Here is a 5,140-nt window from a genome sequence, read left to right on the forward strand (position 1 = left end):
TCAAATCCAGCAACATTAGGCAGGCTGGTTCCTTTTAAAGCTACGTATTTTCGTAAGTTTTTAAAACACCTTTATGATTATGTTGGGCCCACTTAGATAACTCAGGATAATCTCTCTATTTTAAGGTTAACTAACTAGTAAACTTAATTACATCAGTAAATTTTAGTTCTCAGTTGTCGTTTAATGGAACATGTACTCAGATTCAGGGACGTGGATGTGTACACCTTTGGTGGGCCATTATACTGTCTATCATACCATATAATAAGCAACTGTAAAATTCCAGTGGTTTAAAACAACACGTTTATTTCTAGCTCTGCTAACAGGCTTGTGAGTGGGGAGAGTAGCTAAAGTAAGCTGAGTTTGTTGGTCTTAGGTCCCAGCTTCAGGTCAAGTTGAGACTTACAAGACTTACAAGACTCTTACAAGACTTCCTTGGGCACACAGTTGTCTGAGATATCTGAGGCAGAAGCACAAGACAGCAAGCCCACATCACATTTTCTAAACCTTTCCTTGCATCATATCCACTAATACCCCACCAGTTAGTAAAAGTCTGACAACCAAGCCCAACATCTCTTCAGTAGACAAAAGACCGGCCAGGTGGCATGGCAGTTAAGGTGGCTGGATGCCACATGGCCAATTGCATGATTCAAGTCCTGAACTTGGCAGCTTGAAAAACACATGAGGCACATGTGCCTTCCTGCCCAAAATCCTGACAGGAGAGTGGACAAGGAGTTGTATGGTCATCTTCCCTGGGAAGTGCTTTCTTACTTTCCCTTTCTCTCTCTCCATTGAGTGCATGTACCCTAAGAAAAAAAGAAAAATACACTCTCTCATGAGTATGTGGGGAAGAGACATGAACTAGTTGATGAAAAAAATAATTTAAACTATCTACCTTACAAAGCAAGGAATTGCAGAAAATGGAGTTAAATGTGTAGAAACTCCCCATTTTTTCCATGCCACGTGTATGAATACTATTTAAATCCATTGCATCCATAACATGGTTTAGCCCAAATTTTAATACATCTCTTTATACCCTCAAGTACAAAGTTTTTGAGTGAATAACAAAGGTAAAACACTTTTTAAAAAATAAGTTATTTAACATCCTGCTGATTAGCACACACATAAAATTATTTTAACTCTTCTTGAGAAGTATAAGATCCGTAAATATGTTCATACCAAAAGTACAGTTAAGTAGTCAGGCTTCTGAGAAACTGCTTTATTTCTAGAAGGATTATAGAATTGTGTTTGCTTTTGGGACTAATATCCTCCTAAATAAATGCTGATATAAAAGTACAATGCTTGTGTCTCAGTAGTACTTCAAAGTTAAGACAAAATGATCCATGCTAAATGCTTATTTTTGTAGTCCATTTCACCGAAAACCATTTACTCATATTACAGTGATCTACTTAAAACCATTTCTGAAGTCCTTAATTATTCTAACAGTGTCATTTCTGCATACAAAACAAAAAGTGACCATTAGAGAAAATAAGACTGTCTAAAAGAAATAAATTTCTAAGCCAAAGGTAATAATTAGGTTTTTTTTTTCTAAAAGATTGTACCCTAATTGGACTTCTGACTTGTGTTACTTATTTCTATAAAATATTGAAATTTAATAGTTTATAATTTTCACAGTATTCATGTGAGCTGTTTGCTTTATCTTATTGCTCAATGATACAGAAAAATCCAGGATATATAATGATTTCTGCTATCTTCACAGAATCTAAACAAGCATTTGATAACAGAGTCAGATTTCTTTTGAAAAAAAAAAAACACTTTGATGAAAAATTTTATTGGCCATATCCAATCTGCAATTTAGGCAATGACTTGAAACTTTTAAATCTGATTGATTTTTATTTTATTGCTATTAAGCAAGCACAAACCTGTAATTATACTTTTTTTGCATTATTTTGAAACCAATCTCAAACTTACAAAAAAGTTGAAAATATAGTACAAAGAACTTTTTCATTTTGCAAAACATCTTAGTATAAGCATACTGTTCTTGCCTAAACACACTTATTACCCAGCTTGAGTTTTGACTCCCCACAACAAGCTTCTCTTTCACGACAAAACCAAACTTGGTCTGTCCATGTAATTTGCTTTGGGAAAGAATAACAAGAAAAGGAAAACAAAGGAAGAGCTGTAATTATATTTTTTTATTTCTTTTGTAATCACGTCAGTTAAGAACCGTATGATGTTGTCATCATACTGAGGAATGTCAGTAAAACTTTCTCCATAAAATGACAAATCGAAATGCACTCAGGCATCACATAACCCTGGTTTAGTCCAAGAGAGATCACATATGCCACAGTGGTTCCATAACATCATAATGGAATTGCAAAATTCTTATTGCCTGCTGATGTCATCACCACCCTAATGCGCAAGGCATTACTGATGCGTTTGCTGTTATGCAGCTGTAATCTACCGCACGGCACACAACCTACTTGAGAAACTGCTCCGGTGCAACCTCCCGCCTACACCTCTGGTCAGTCACTGCTGTGCCCTGCTCCCTCAGCAGCAGTCACAGGATCACTCCATGATGTTTGCACAAGGACAAAATGGGCTAAAGTTGCACTTCTCAGAATACATCTCCTTCAGTAAGTAACACATGACTGTACCTTTGCTGTGCTTTATGTCAATTCTCAACTCCCAATAAATCATATAACAGAATGAGTTTTCACACCCAAAGTTTGGCTACTGTACATTTTCTTATCATTAACATATTTAGTGAAATAACTATTTCCGTAGTTGGCAGCAATCTAACTGGATAGCTTGTGCAACAGTTGAAGATGCTTTGAAAGTGCACTTCAGTTAGCCTGTGTCCAAACATCTGAAAGTCAGTTCACATTTTGTTACAGTTCTCAGTGATACTTAGTTGTGTTCGTGTTTAGTACTTTTTTTCCTTTATTTTTAGTTTTTAATTTTACAGGCTAATTTATTTGAAATAACAGATATTAAAATATGTCAGACCTGGGCCAGCAGGTGGTGTGGTAGATCCCACATGGCTGACTCAGTGGTCCAAGTTCCAGACTGGAGGATTGCTCCCAAATCCTGAAGGACAATGAAGAAGAAGGGATTGCAGGTGGCCATCCCTTTAGGGGGTGATTTCTCACTCCCTCTCTCTGTCTCCATCTCTTTATAGTTAGCACACAGGCCTTGTTGCCAAAATCTATCTATCATCTATCTAGATATAAATATATATACATTATATATATAATATATATATATATATTCATTTTATTTTTATATAGATTGTATATATAAAGATAAAAGATATTGAGCCTTGGGCCAGCTGGTGGCACAGTACGACACAGTGCTCTGCAAAGCTGGGCCTACATGAGAAGGTCCTTGACTGATGTTCTAGGGCCTTCGTGTGTATGCCGGGCACACATGGGCATACATGATCCGAGCTGCTGAGGCTAGGGGTGTATTGTGTCATGAAAGCCCTATTGGAGATAGCTGGCTCACTTGCTCACTCTCGCTCTCTTTCTTCCTCAGAAAAATGAATAAATAAATTTTTAAAAATTAGTAGGTCACAAGTCAAAAAGTGAATATATGAGAAAAAAATAACCTATTCCAAGATAAACATATGTTTGTTTTCATTTCTGGAAAAATGGTCTGTTTCTGTAACATCAGAGACAAGGAATAAGTATGCCATTAGGACTAAATGCATTTTCTGTAAGGAAACCACAAAGTCCTTTTGTGAATAATGTGTTTTGAAAAAAACATCTTAAAACCTATCCAGTGGGGAAATCATTTTCAAAGTCAAAGGACAGTGGAAGGCAATGGGCACTGGAAAGTTGTTTTTTTGTTTGTTTGTTTGTTTGTTTGTTTGTTTAATCTCTATTCAGGATACCTTTGTGTTCTCTCATTCTGGAGTGAAACAAGTTATATACCTGGACCATGCATCAGAGGAATAAGAGATCAGGAATCCTGAGATGGAGCATAAGGTCATGGAAACTGCCACATTGGTATAAAAATATTTGGTTTCCTTTTCATCTGGTTCCAGACATTTTGCAGAGACTTTTTTTCCGCTGTGGTGTAAGTGCTACAGTTTAGAAGTATTTTCTCTCATTTTCTATTGATTCTCTTCCAATAACATATTTGCATGTCAGATTTTTGATAAATACAATGAGTACATATGTCTTGAAAATAATTTTCCCCTCAATGATTTTTATTTATTCAATGGCAATCATGTACTATATTTCATTTTTGCCTGAGCAAACTGTGCGAATCAATAGCTTTCTTGCTATGTTATGGGAAAGACATAGGAGGGGCAGACCACTTTAGTTCAGCCATTCAGCTACCAAGAATCAGGATTACAAATATTAAGATTTAGTCATTATCCTCTGGTCACTCATTCAACAGGCCAACATTTATCTAATAACTGTCTTCTGCCATAGAATTACAAAACGTTGGCCCCGAGAATACGGTGATAAATGAGACTGCATCTGGGCCTTGGAGTCTAATGGGTGCCTCCATGGAGCAGCCTTCAAAATGCTTGGAAGATTGAAAGTGAAAGTCATTCTATCATGTTCAGCTAATATCCATGAGAAGAGAACATTCACTTTAGAAAGAAGTAAATTGTGAGTCAATGTTCCTGTAAAAGATCAATTAAATATTAATAAATTTCCATGATACATTAAAATCAAGTACAAGGAGGGATCAACATTTTCTGTTTTAAGTCATCTAAGGGTCAAGAATCTTCACATGGGGGGGCTCTATATTTTATCAATATGGAATCATCTGCCTTTACCTTCCACTCATAAAAGAAGTATGAGAATCAATCTGATATACAATGTTTGAAATCTCGACTCATTATTTCCTCTTCTATTTCCTTAATTGAGGTGTTTCTGAAATATCTGTCTTAACAGAGTAATTGCCTTTACCCTTCCCTTCTCTTTTCCTCTGTAGACATCCTGCACAATTGTCTGAGATAATGGTATACTTCATTGTATGTTTTATTCATTCAAAAATATGGAATAAGTATATCCTTTCAACAAGTAATAAAACTGTTCATGTTCCATTTGGCTGATGGATAGCCTCTCTCACTTTTGCTTTTGTGTATCTCAATAGAGTTACCCGTTCATAGTGTCATTTTAAGAATCAATAAATTCTGGATTGATTTTCAACTACTTTAACT

At 35.9% G+C, this 5,140-nt stretch overlaps 1 long non-coding RNA gene across 2 annotated transcripts; it reads left to right on the forward strand.

The window, feature by feature from the left end:
• Positions 1–2,364: 2,364 nt before the first annotated feature.
• Positions 2,365–4,923, forward strand: LOC102499398 (uncharacterized). Of its 2 annotated transcripts, none has more exons than XR_001370012.1 (3): positions 2,365–2,594; positions 4,401–4,583; positions 4,912–4,923. It is a non-coding gene; the product is annotated as an uncharacterized LOC102499398 (long non-coding RNA). The 2 variants fall into 2 exon arrangements; XR_333832.1 differs by lacking the exon at positions 4,912–4,923 and adding an exon at positions 3,849–3,968 and having other exon boundaries at positions 4,401–4,656.
• The last annotated feature ends 217 nt before the right edge of the window (positions 4,924–5,140 follow it).

This window comes from Tupaia chinensis, unplaced genomic scaffold, assembly GCF_000334495.1.
Source record: "Tupaia chinensis unplaced genomic scaffold, TupChi_1.0 Scaffold000099_1, whole genome shotgun sequence".
NCBI lineage: Eukaryota > Metazoa > Chordata > Mammalia > Scandentia > Tupaiidae > Tupaia > Tupaia belangeri.